The sequence below is a fragment of the Rhinolophus sinicus genome, linkage group LG01 (genome assembly GCF_036562045.2).
Source record: "Rhinolophus sinicus isolate RSC01 linkage group LG01, ASM3656204v1, whole genome shotgun sequence".
Lineage (NCBI taxonomy): Eukaryota > Metazoa > Chordata > Mammalia > Chiroptera > Rhinolophidae > Rhinolophus > Rhinolophus sinicus.
In genome coordinates this window covers 206,377,465-206,391,659 of record NC_133751.1, presented here as the reverse complement: position 1 = coordinate 206,391,659, position 14,195 = coordinate 206,377,465, and the positions used below count along the sequence as shown (strand labels likewise).

Sequence of the window (14,195 nt, the reverse complement as noted above, 5' to 3'; positions counted from 1 at the left end):
CATGTTTACAATGAACTTAATAGAGAAGACAAAAGGTCTTCAGGCAGCTCCAGGCAGCCCAGGAACCACCCCTGCAGCTAGGAAGCACGAAGAGCCTGCCTCTTCTGGGACCGGGGAGAACGTGCACAGAGTAACGTGTCATGTGAAATCTAACAGGCAACTACTGCGTGGGAGTGTGGGCGAGAAGTCCCAGGGTCGGACACTGGTGGGCTCAGAGGCATGCCCCCACCGTTGGCCCTCCCGGCTCTGTATCGGGGTCTGGTCCCTGCAGGGTTGGGTACGTATGGGGAAGGGGGAGCTCGGCTGTCGCCCCTCCTTTCTCTGTTTGGCCAGCATCTCCTGGACTATTGAGCCCCCGCCCTCTAGTGAGCCAGCTCCTGCCACAGAAGCCCCCTGGGGTTCCAACTTCCATCGGTCAGTCCCTGTGTTAGTCACTGCTTTAAAACTCAGAATGGCTGCTGTCACCCTGACTGGATCCTGACTCAGCCACTTACTACTGTGTGTTCTTGAGTGAGCTGCTTTATCCCTCTGTGCGTCAGTTTTCTCATCTGGAAAATGGGTAATAACAGTACTTTCTCCAGAGACCTTTCAAGTGGCTTCGATGAGCTAATACTTAGGATCTCTTATTTGGAGACCACACAATAAATGGTGGCTGTCGGGCTCTGTACCAGGGTGTCCTGAGTGTGGGCTGAGTGGAGATTTTAGGTGGTAACTGGGCATTGGATTCAACGACTCTGAACCCCAGTGAAAAAGTTGCTCCCTTTTCAGTTCTTTTTGGAGACAACAAGAGTTTTAGCTTGCCCCTAGTAGTCTTTACTACACCCCTAATACTCTGAGTCTCTGTTTCCTACCGAGAAAGCAGGTCTCAGATGTGGGGAGGTGGAATCTGATAGCATCGCTCTGTTTAGGTGGAATTTGTTTTACAGCCAACTTCTGCTGATGGCAAGCGATACCAGTTTCCCATTTCTGGAGGTGATAAAAAGGTCGTTTAACCATGAGTGCATTTAAGTTTTTTAAAATGATTGTTCGGAAAAACGTAGACGTAAAAAAGTTCATAAGTCGGGTGCTGTCACGACCTCAGTTTGGAAGCCCTTCTCTGCAGAATCCCCCCTCTGGGGCTATACGATGAATCAGGAACCAGAACAACAGAGTGTCCACCCAGAAGCGCACAATTCACAGCCAAGACCAACAGGAGTAGTGTGACAGAACAGAATTAAACAGCAAGTAATTTGTCCCAGATGCAAATGCTGTAAGATTTCAAAGATGTGGGGCCCAAAGGTGTGAGGAGAGGAGGAGAAGGAGGAAACTAAAGGAATTCCTGAGGGGTGGGGCTGAGTTTAGAGTTTCTGGGGAGATTCCAGTTGTGTCAGTGGGGTACTGGAGACTATTAGGGAATACAGTGACAAATTAAGGGTAGGAAGTGGGGAGTTCTGCACCATTAAGCATCGGCTTCCAAGATCCAGCCGTCCTTACAGAATCGTTTTTATCACTTTTGGCAGCAGCAGGCAGGAGGACAGGCCGGCAGGGAGGCAGATGCTCTCATCCTGGTGTGAGCCCATCCCTTACTAGACAGAGCCAGAAAAGGGCCAGGTGAGCAAGGCGGAGGGAGGGGGCGGGGGAGGGTGACACTCATCAGCCAAAGGCACTCAGAACAGAAATTCCCGAGCTACAACCTGGTCAGGACATCTCCACGCTCGGCTATTGGGGATGGTGCCACCAGGGACATGGCAGTGCTAACACCTCTGAGATCCTGATTTCAATACGTTTGGCTAAATGCCCACAGGTGGGATTGCTGGATCATATGGAGGCGCTATTTTTCATACTTGGAGGAGATGCCGTGCTCATATCCATAGAGGCAGCACCACTTTGCTTTCCCAGCAACAGTGTTCTAATCCTCCACTTCCTTGCCAGCGCTGGTCTTCTGTGTTTTGATGGTTGCCGTTCCAACTGGTGTGATGCGCTGAGCATTTTTTCATGTACCTGTTGGCACCCACTGATGAATAAAGACATAAAAATATCTGCATTATATGTACACAGTGGACTATTACTCAGCCTTACAAAGAAAGGAAATCCTGCAGTGTCAACAATGTGTAGGAACCCGGAGGACATTACGCTCAGTGACATACGGCAGCACGGAAGGATGAATACTGAGGATTTGACTTACATGAGGAATCTGAACTAGTCAAACTTTGAGAAGCAAGAGTGGAGTCGAACAGTTGTTGCCAGGGGCTGGGGGAGGGGAAAATGGTATAAAATTTCAGTTATGTAAGATGAATAATTTCTAGAGATTTGCTGCACAGTATTGTGTCTATAGAAACAAACAAGTGTTTGTTTGTTAAGTGTTCTTATCACAATAAAATAATAACATAAAATAAAATAAAAAATCCTCATGAGGACATAAGAGTGAGAACCGCTCCAGGAAGGCAGAGATTAATGGTTGGTGTTAGACCGAAACAAGAGAATGAGATCCAACTTCTCCAGTCGTTTCCCACTAGGAACGGAGGTCACGGCCAAGGAGGAAAGGGGGCGGCAGGGGACATTAGTGTGGAGGGTCTCTTTCCAGGGGGCACTTCTCACGCTTCAGTTCTGGGTTCTGTCTGTGGTGTCCTCAGATCTGTCTGATCTTGTTTCTGCAACTTTTTAGGTTTGATGGGACATGTTTGCATCTAGAGGAGCAATTGCAAGTAAAACAATGGCTACAAAATGCATGTGCCAATTCCACACGGGGAAGCAGGAAGCTAGGGGCTTAGGGCCTGCATTCCAGAAGAAGGTGTGATGCTGTTTTTTAGGCTGCCCAGAAAGGGAGAAAGTGGTGAAAGAGAACATTTCTATTTCAGAGGCTAACAGTATTCCATTTTAATGAGTACCGTTTCCCCCTTTTAGTTTCAAATTTGGTAGTCAGGATTTTACAGTTTACTGCAAATGACACGAGAAAATTCTAGGAATCATGTAAAGCATCCTTCCCCTCATCTTTGCCATGTGTCAGCATCTATTTTCAAAGGTGGCCATGATGAAATGTCTCGTGCTCTTTGCAAGGTACCACCTACGCAATTCAGTTGTGTTGTGCATGTAAACAGGCCATATTTACAGACAATCTTTTCTCTGTTGTAGAAATTGAACATGAAATGAATGTTAGCGTCTACAAAGTCTTCAGTCATATTCATCACAAACTGTAGCTCACTCGCATGGTGCAGACATGTGGCCTGTGCAGGGACGGCCTAACGCCCACCGCGGGAGTCACCCACGGCAGCGCTCACACCTGGTGCACTGTCAGTACCCCCAGGTGTCCCATAGAGGAAACGGGAAGGAGACCTGTACCATCTGGTTAATAACACAGCCCTGAGCAGGATCTGGTAACAATATCCCCCGACTTAGGCTTTTAAAATTGTTTCTTTTCCCTGAGCATAAAACTACTTCTCCATCTGTCCTGTGAAAACAGGAGATAAATAAATGTTTATTCAACCTCATCCCTGTCAGAGTCATCGTTATTTATGAAAAATTATAAACTGTCTCTCCTGCAGATTCAACAGGACTCTGTAATGCATGGAACTATCGCCTTTGCCAAAGCTGTGGGAGACAGGAAGTAAAACCGCCAATGCATTCACTTTATTCATTTTATCAGAGCAGCTGATGATATGGATACAGTAGCAGGACTGCAAATGGTGGTTCTGTGTGTTGCTCTGTTTTACATCCTGTTCAACCAGCTCCCACCAAGAGCCAAGGGTGGGGAGGGAAGGCCTTGAGATGTCTCTAAATTTACTCTTTCTGTCACTGTCTGGGTCCTTATCATCTGGGACCTTGCTACCTGCTTCAGGGTCCCTTGCCTCACCCCAGTCCACTCTACAGGCTGAGACAGTGATGAGAGTTTCATTTTGAGCTGTGCTCACTCTGGGGCCACCACAGGTCAGTGACCTTTCTGATTCCTCCCAGGTCATTGCAACAACTGCCGATGGTCGAATTGCGGAGGAAGCGAAATGTGTATGAAGCTCAGTGAGCAGCGCATGACGTGTGGCAGACACTCTAAACACAGGGCACAAACCAGGGCAAGATAAGAGGGAAAGGAGATACTCAGTGATTATTCTGAGATTATAGGCATGAATGGGATGGTCTTGGGCAAACAGGACATTAGGTCGTTCTACGTAAACATTAGCTATTATTATAATTGTAATTCCTATTATCCACATCATCATTATCATCATTTCCTCAAACCGCCTGGCCACTCCAGCCCCACCCCACCCTACACTGAGTGACAGTGTCAACTGTCACTTGGCAAGGAGAACAGAAGCCACCAGACCAGAAGACTACCTTCTGCCTTCGCATCTGCCCATGGCTGGCTTGCCCTCCGTGCTGCCCCACGAGAGGAGTTTCTCCTCTTGAAGCCCTGCTCTGCTCCCTCCTGCCACCGTCACCCTGACAGGTCACCGACTGGACGTGGAGGCAGAAGAACATACGGCCAAGAGGAGACTCTGCCACTTGCAAGATGGCGGCCTTGGACTGGGCCTTCACCTCTGTGTCTGCTTCCTAAATCGTACAGTGGGGTGAGTAGTGGAGGGCGTGACATGAGGGTTGACCAGTACACAGCGTGGCAAGTATTTGGAAGAGCACCTCGCTGTGGTAAGTACTCAACAAACACAGTACTATTAACACAACTTGTGACCATAATATTACATGCTGTCCTCCCAACAAGCCTCTCAGTGCTCCATTATTCCCCCAAGTCCTTCACTGACATGATTTTACTGAATCCTCTCCAAAGCCCTGAGGAGCGGGTTCAACTAATGATCTGACTTCATAGTACTGAGTGGCCACTACGTGCTTAATTCTGGATTAAGTGCTAGGCGTATGCTGGAGGCCAAAACAGTAATTCCTGACCTGTGGGCATCCCTGCGGCAAAGGAGACAGAGGTGAAGTGAGTGGATGTGGAATCTGACACAGGTGGAGAAGGGAGGTACAGGACACCATGAGAACAGGACAGCGGGTCCAGAAAAGACTTCTGTGGAGGTGGCGTGAGCTGTGACCCCAAGCATGAATAGACACTGGCCAGGCCAAGAGAAGGCCAACCTTTCCAGGAGGAAATGCATGGAACTTTGGGTGGAAAAGGCCGTGGCCCACTTAAGAAATTATGAGAAGGATAGAGTGGCAAAAACTGAGTGAACAAGAAGGGGCAGCAGGCGAGGACAACCCAGCCTCAGTTTCCAGAGAGTTTGGCAGCTCCAGGGGTGTCTGCAGGGCACAAACAGCGTCACATTGAGGCCCACTGAGGCCGATTAAGCTGTGTCATGCCAGAGAGGGTGGTGGAGGGGGGCTGGTGCTGAGCCTGGAAGGAAGGCAGCCACCATCCAGGACCGGGCCACCCAGCCTTGGGTGGTGAGTGTCTGCGTGACGGCCATGATGGACAGGGAGCCAACCTGAGGGACAGGGGGCAGCATGAGAACAGATGACCACAAGCACATTTCAAATTCTTGCCAACCACAGGGCTCAGAGAGATTTATCTGAGTGATAAAAATAAAGAAATGTGACATTTCTTACTCTCAGGCATGGATCAAATTCTGACTTGGCTCTACTCCTCTCAACAAGCTCTCCATGGCCACCTGTTCCCTGAGCTCTCCACCTCCATTCCTGCCTCCCAGCCCCTGCTCCTGCCCTCATCTCCTGGGGGCTCTCTGTCATCCTAGTAGCTACCTCAACCCTGCCAATTTGGGGGGTCCACCTTAAGTTCACCTCTTTTACAAAACCTCTGTGCCTTCCAGCCCACACACTGACTTGTCTGTGCCTCAAATTGTGGTTCACGTCATTTTAATATTGTTGTCCATCACCAAGTATCCTGTATGTATGCTTTCGTGTCCTCTGAGAATACAGCTGCAGACCGGGCCTCAGGCAGTGTAGGAACTCAAAAAATGTAGGTGCAGTTTTCAGAGGTGTGTGTAATGATGCACTCTATTATTTTCATGGATAGAAAAGAACAGTAGGCCAAACATTGATGATTCTTTCTAACTGCCTTCATTTGCACACTCATTCATTTATTCATTCTACGAATATTTGGTGGGTATCTCTTTGTTCCAGGCACCATATACAAGATGCTTTTGATGAGAAGAGAACTTTTTAACTGCACAGAAATTCTAAGAAAGTTTCGTGTGTTTTGTTTTTGTTGTTGTTGGGTTTTTTTTTTAGTAGTTGGATATCTTCAAACTTCGTTCTCTGTTTCTAATTTCTCAGTAACCTCTGGTTATACATTTGAGTTAGCCAAAGTGCTGTGACAATGAGTAGCACTTTGTCATTAGCATTGAACATGGCACTCTGTGGGCCCCATGTTTGCCAGTTGGCCATAAAGCATTTGCCACATGGCTGCTCTTTTCAGATCTGGGCAGATTAAGAGAGAAATCAGAGTGGTAAGGCCCAGGGCAGAGCTCTGGAAATTTCCACTCCAAGCAGGGAGCAGTAGGATTCAGATAAGCTGTAGGAAATCCTCCCAATAAACCAGCTCCAGGCTGCGTCTTCAATGTGACTCCTCTTCTCAATCAACTATTTCTTCCTCCTGCCCCCGACTTCCTAAACAAGTTCCTCCGGCCTCGTTCTATGTAAACATTAAAACTCCCCGATGGCCCCTTCATGTGTGTGCTTTCCCCACTGGCCTCTTCGTGGTGTAAATATTTAATATTCTTTGTTTAGTATCCACCATCGTGTATCCTGCAGTCATTCGAGGTCTTGTCAATAATACATACTTTGTCAACAATGCCTATGGCAAAGGCTAATTTTGAGCTTTGGAAGATCCAGGTCCTTTTATATACTGACTTTTATTTTGCCCCAAACAGATGTTTATTGTACAAAATACAGAAACTGCAGATAAACAAAGGAAAGTATTATCCGCGATCCCACCAGGCTGCAGTGAATCACTATTGCACGAACTCTGAAGGCCATGCCACGGAACACAACGTGTCTGGAGGTCAGTTTTTATGGAGGGTAAAACATGCATACCATTTCGTAAACGTCTAGAAGTAGAAGTTCAGGGTCAAAATGTGGACAGCGTTAAGTGGATGTTGCCACAAATTCTCAGATTACCCTGCAGAACCTTGCATCAATCAACACCCCTATCAGCTGTGAGTGTGCTGCATTCCTTCTACTCTGCTAACACTCAGCTGTATCTTCCTTTATCGCCTTTGCCAGACAGATATAAAAAATTGCCTCATTGTTCCATTTTTTTCCTCTTTTTTGTCATTTGCCAGCTGATGTCCAGAGAATATTTTTCTGAGGCAAACCTATGGAAAGAAGGGGTCTGATTGACAGTACAAGTAAATATGGCAACTGTTCTTTCGTTAAGTTAGAGATGAACATTGTAGGTCATGTGCTTCCCAAAACTTATAAATCAGTGAGGAGCTTAGAAGAGCAGACTGCCACTGGAAGTGGATTATACACAGAGCCTTTGCAAGGGCACTTACCTACCTGTTTCTAAAATTACGAGTTGAAAACGAAAGACTTTGCTGATTAATTGATTGGGGTAGTATTCATTGGGTGTCTACTATGTTCCAGGCACGCGGTGACTTTACAATTTAGTTGGGAGAGAAAGATGACAAGCAAGTAAACAAATAAACCAGGAAAAAAGCACCTGACAGTTGTAACTGCTGAGATAAGTGAAATTATGCTTGTTTTCCTGTCAAGCAAAGGATTATTTGCAATGATTGGTGGAGCTGATGAGCAAATTCAGCAAATATATACAGAATATCTGTTATGCTCCAGAGGATAAAAATGAACAAGACTTGGCCTCTTACCTAAAAAAGGTCTAATTAATTTGAAGTATAGAGGGTGGGGAGGAAATAGAAATTTAAGAATTTGTAAAATTTTCTTATTGGATATTAATTGGTGCTTCCCCAAGTGGCCCATCAGACCCACACACTCCGATTCTCGTAAGAACTCTGTGTGGTCTCCAGGGTAGACACTGTCTTCACGTTGCAAAGAAAGATCAGGCCTTGTCCAGGGTGATGTTGCTGGTAAAATGCCCGGCTGGTTCTCCTACGAGGCCTCTGACGCCAACGCCCACCATCTGGCCATCACACCCCTCCCACTTTGAATGGAGAGAAGATTTGGGGAAAGAAAGGGCATGGTGGAGAGGGAAGGAGAGCTGAAATGGTCAACTGGTCGATGACACAAACTGAAGCTGATATTCAAGACGGTCTGTAGAGCACCAACCAAAACAACCAACGTGTCCCGTCCCAAGTCGGCCTTGTCCTGGGAAATTATTCACAGGTGCTCGAACCTGGCTGTGCACTTGCGTGATTTTTCTTTTGTTTTATTTGTATCTGGTTGCTCCGGTGCTTGGAGTCAGTGGGCTCCAAGTCACGACGTCTGGGGTAGACTTAATATTATGGCACGTCTTCTGCACAGTAAAAAGTTCTGATTTCTGTTTATTATGATCTTCCCTGTGGGAACAAAGACAAGTGCACTTTCAAAGTAAGGAAAAGCCATCCTGCTAAAATGATGAGGCGCACGGAGAAAAATGTGAACCCAGGGTGTTGGAGAGCAAAAGCACACAGTGTGGGAATCCTGAACAGACAGAGCTCACTCACCGCAAATCTCCCAAGCAGAGGCCACACGGATCCTCCTTCAGACGTGCTCGGATCAACATCGGCTTCTGTTTCAAACGCCTCCTCACGTATGTCAAGGCTTTTTCTTTTCTTTTGTTTCCAGGTTTATTAGGGAGACCACACACGCTTCACAAGGGCCCTTAAAGTGGTTCCCTGGGGTTTCCGGGTCAGTCCGAAGTCACTGATGACAGATGACAAACAGATAAACACTAGCTTGCACCGCTCCCTGTCATCTATCTCTCGTCTTCATAAGAGAGTGGGCTGGGGGAAAGAAGGGAAGAAAACAGAGAAAGTGAGGAGAGCGTGGTGGTGGTGGTGATGGGGGGACAAAAGAGTTGGAAGAAGCAGAGAGAATGCTGGTTTACCACGAGGGCCAGCTCACCTTTAAAAACCACAGGCTCTCAGAGAAGATTTGAAAGCTTTGCAGATTTTCCTAGTTTGCAGATACTTGAACAATGTCTGTCTTCTGCACCATTTTATCCAAGAAGAAGCCCACTCTTAAATTCAGGCTCTCCAAGTTGCCGTGAAATGGCCATGTTGATGTGGGAAAGACATGTACAATTAACAATTCATCATCTTCTTCAGCTAAACCAATACCATGGCTTTGCTTTATTTGAATAAAATTAAGTGAAGTCAGTTTATCTGCAGTACTGTGCCAACAACCTCTGAGATTCAGAAGCACCTAAGCACCCAGGCACACATTCGTCAACAGGAACCAACGAGGGCATGTCACTTGGGGACAAAATCCATAGATACAGTGAAAAGCAAAAGACAGTCTATGGCTAAAGAAAGGCTCAACAGTGGTTTTGGATCATGACTGATTAGAATACATTTTTATTTCAAGTTGAAAATCATTTTCAAGGATTCCTTTTAATAAATTTCTGAATTGCAGTGTAAAATTTATCCAGCAAAGTAAACCAAGAAAAAGTGAACAGCTGGATGAATTTCCACAAAGGAAACACACACACATTTATCTACCTCCCCATCCCCCAAAATGGAACAAACGTGCTTTCGTACCCCCTTCCTTCCCCAGAGGACGCCGCTGTGGTGGATTCTTACAGCATAGTTTTTTCCCATATTTTAAACTTTATATAGATGGAACCTACAGTATTCTTTTTGTTCTTACTTCTTTCACTCAATATTGTGATATTCTTTTCATCGTGTGTGTGTGTGTGTGTGTGTGTGTGTGTGTGTGTGTGTGTACTGAAATATACTTATCTAGGCTACTGATGTGGGTTGCTAGTCTCTGAATACCGTGAAATCACACTTGTATGTGTCTTGTAGTGTGCATGAGCGCATTTCGTTGGGTGTACAAGTAGAAGTGAAAATGAATGTTGGATCACACGGTGTGCTGATGCCCAACTTTAGTAGAACCTGCCAGACGTTTTCCCAAGGGGCTGTGTCCCTTTCTTCTTCTTCTGGCAGTGTAGGAGAGTGTTCACAGTTCCATGTCCTGCAAAACTTGGCATTTCCACCTACCCACTTAAGCCACTGACCTGCTGGAGAAGCCTTTGCCCATCCTAGGAACGTGAGGATATTCCCTCATGCGATTTCCTCTCCATGTAGTCACTTAAATCCTAATTTTCTATCTCTTTGTCTTTTCATTCTCTACCGGGAGTTCTCAACTCGATCATCTAATTTAGAAAAATTTTTGGATCAAGTTTTTAATGTTCCAGAGCCCTTTCATTTCTCTAACCTTTTTTTTATTTTCTAAAAACAGTCTGTTTTTGTGTTATGGGTGCAATATCTCCTGTTACTTCCCCAAAACACTTTTCATTCATTTGCTTGGAATTTTTCTTCTGGTACCTGCACTGTCTGGTCCCTCCAGCCTCTTTTTGTTCATGTCTTTGTTTGACTGATTTCCATGCTTCCAAGTTGGAGGTATCCCTCAAATGTCAGTGGTGCTTGTCTGTCATTCATCTTTAATGTGGGACACTGACAAGCTGATGGGAAGTCCTGGATGCATGAGTGGAGCTTGTTGGCTGATGGGATGCCCTGTGGGCTGAGAGAAGTAAATTCATTGCTTTTACTGAGGGATTCCCCAAAGCCAGTATCCAGAGATCTTTATTCTGGGGACATATACATGGCTGACAACACTTTGGAAGCCATACTAGGGAAGAGAACTGGGGTTCTCACTGTGAAACATCAAGATTTTCATTTAAATTATGATTCTTACCTAAGACTTCCTGTGTGTTTGATGCACCCAAGACCAGGACCTTTTCGTCTTTCTCCTGGAGGAAGTAGGTACAGGTGAGGGGGTTGGGGTCACCCATCTATGTGTCTGCTCTTTCTACACCCCAAATTGTGTTGATATCCCTTGTCTGTTCAGGTTTCCTGTCTTTTGTTGTTTTATCGGCAAAGTCACACCTTTGCTATTTTTTTTTGGTGACACTTCAGGAGAGGAGACAGATGTTGTAGTCAGGACACCATGTTTAACCAGCAGTCTGGGAAGAGACAAGGAGAATCTCACTGAGCAAAGACATGAAGGAGAGCAGTCTAGACAAAGGAAAACAGCCGTGTGTCTGCGGCCTCTGCTCTCACTGTCCCCACTCCCCACTCTCCCTGTTCTGCGCTTGGTCAAATTCTCCAGATTCCAGCCCACATGTAATTCTCTGTATCAGTCAGCAGGGCTGGGCTGTGCTGCAGTAACAAACAGCCCCCAGCTCTCAGTGGCTTAACACAACAGAGGCTTGTTTCTTGCTCATGTTACTTTTCAGTAGTAGGACTCTGTCATTTTAATCAATCAGGAACCTAGGTGAAGGCCCAACTTCCATGATCACCCCAGCATGGCAAGTCACATGCCCATGCCCAGCTTAAATGGAACTAGAGCAGGATAATCTTACCATATGCTTGGAAGAATGAGAATATCCATGAATAGCATCAGGGACTATCATGACCCCAACAACTTACAGCAGAAATAACATGTAACATGCACCAGAGTACCTGTGCCAACCATTGCGATAAACACTTGTTGTCCTGAATTATACTTTTGGAGGTGCCCCTGGACCCTGAACTCTTTGAGGGCAGGGCTTATGTATCAACCGTGTCTCTCACTGCAGGTCTCAGAGCAGAGATCAGAACACAACAGGTGCTCAATATGCCGAAAAGATAAACTTTTTCCAAAAAAGAAAAAAAAATCTCAAAATTTTCCTTATCTGATATTTTAACAATACATATAACTATAGCTTCAAATAAATTAGTCTGTCCTTTCCTAAATTTCCAGAAGGAATGAATATTGCTTCTGAAATCATTATGAGTCCTGGAATCCCAGAACCACTAAGGAAGTGACCACATGTGAGTGGACAGATGACCAACAGTGTTAAGAAATGAAACATTAGCATCAGCAAACATGTGTTGGCTTACTAACTGCAGAACGGTAAGAACGCACCTGACAGGTCGGCAAGAAAGTTTCTGCCGCTTTGGTTGGTTAAATGTCTTTTCCATGTGTGTTGTCCTCGATTGTCAGTACAGACACTCGCATAAAATATGTATGCAAATACACATTGAAGTTTATATTTTAATAAACGTTTGCTCTTTGCTAAGTTTAAAAGCTAATGTTCAATTCCTTAAAAAGCTTGAGAATATTCCAGAGGTGTAAGGCCTCCATAATTTTCCCTCTTTGGTATTTTTATAACCAGAAATAGCAGATGGGGTGATAAATGAATTCTATTAATGGGTAAATTTTTAACAAGGAATCCTCCCTTCTCCGCACTTCACTCCCTTAATCTCCTTATCAAATTAGTACTTTTATTTTCACAACAAAATGGTATTCCTCCCCAATAGTTCATGTTTAGTTCAAGCCCCGGTGGGATTCTAATTTACTCCTTACTGTTCTGAAGAATTTGAAGACCACGTGGTGCATTTGCACAGTTATTTATTGGGGCCCTACGTGTGCATGGAGATGAAGACTTTCACAATTGTGTCACTGAATCGTGCTTCTGATCCTTTCATGTGCCTGCTTATACCCTACAATAACATTTTCCTTTCCTCTGTACTTTGCATTGCTTTGCAGTACAAAGGCTGGATTCAGAAGGATGAATTCTAAATTACTCTTGCCATCTGGCATCTGGGTAAATGGAAAGATGCGGGGCCAGAAGGAACCTGATCCCAGCAGCCAGTCACGCGAGCGGGGGCCTGGGAGGCTCTGGTTCCATCAGCTGGAGGAATCAGTCCTTGTCATTTTAAAGTCAAAGTACGTATATCAAAGTAATACACCTACACTGTACAAAAAAGGGAAAATGCAGAAACTATGCTGAAGCTCCCAGAAATGAGCACATTTCACATTTTGGTCGATTTTGTTTTACTTGGTTATTCTCTCTCTCTCTCTCTCTCTCTCTCTCTCTATATATATATATATATATATATATATATATATATATATATATACACATATATACACACACACACATATATATCACACAAACATACACACGTACACACAAAAAAAGGAATCAAACTGTAATACTGTTCTGAAATTCACTTTTTAAGCTTACCAGTATATTACATTTTCCCATAAAGTTGAATATTTTTTTAAAATTTATTTTAATGATAGCATTTCATCATATGGATGTAGCATACTTACTTTATTTAAATAAATTTCTATTACTGGGTGTACAGAGGTCTCCTATGTTTTACTCTTAGAATTTACGAAACAACATACCTCTTTTTATGTAAATATTTTGATATATCTATGACCTCGGCTGAGGTTAATTTACTTAAAGTGAAATTACAGTTTAAAGGGTCTAAATGTTCTCCAGGGTTTAGATGCCCTCCAGATAATCTGTTCTAATTTACATTCTGCTGCAGTAAAAGGAGAGTGTCTGTTTCCTGAACTCCGGCCAATAAAGCGTCATATCATTTTAATTACATTTTTGACAATTTGGTCTGTGTAATGGTGTTTCCTTGTTGTAATTTGCTTTTCTTTGATTCTCAATATAGTTGAAACTTCTTAGTTATTTTTCTTAGTTACAAAAATAATGAATGATGCCTGTAAAATGTGCAAATACTTAAATCTTTGAACTAAAACATTCACCTTTTTTTTGGTTTACTATATCACATTTTTTAAATAGACCTAAATTTTTAAAACAGTTTTAGGTTCAAAAATTGAGTGGAAGGACAGAGATTTCCTATATACCTTCGCCCCCCCCCCAACCGCCCCACCGCATGCTGCATGTGTTACAACTGATAAACCCGCGTCGACACGTCATAATCGCCCGGAGTCCATAGTGTATTGGGGTTCACTCTTGGAGCCGTGCATCATATCACTTTGGAGACAAATGTCTGATGACACGTAGCCACCATTCTAGTATCGTACCAAATAGGTACTCAACTTTTAAGTAAACATTTTCTATGCTCTCACATTCCTAATTTAATCATAGTCTCACAGTATGGAGTATCCTCTTTCAGACATCTTTTTTTCCCCAAAATAAACTGTCTGGGTTTTTCCTTCTAGACCTAAAGGAGTTTATTAAGCCCATTTTTCCTAACCAGACAAATTTCTCCTCAAGAGAAACACCGGTGCCTGTTGTCAACATTATAATTCATATATTCCCCTATATTTTCTATTTTGGTTTCAGATATCATTACTTTTTAAAGATGCAATGTTACTCATATAGTTAA

The 14,195-nt window shown here is 44.2% G+C and overlaps 1 long non-coding RNA gene across 1 annotated transcript; it reads left to right on the top strand.

Annotated features, from left to right (window-relative positions):
* The first annotated feature begins 4,292 nt into the window (after positions 1–4,292).
* On the top strand, positions 4,293–12,894 carry LOC109452151 (uncharacterized). Its single transcript, XR_002138104.2, has 4 exons — positions 4,293–4,538; positions 6,810–8,644; positions 11,800–11,952; positions 12,589–12,894. It is a non-coding gene; the product is annotated as an uncharacterized LOC109452151 (long non-coding RNA).
* The last annotated feature ends 1,301 nt before the right edge of the window (positions 12,895–14,195 follow it).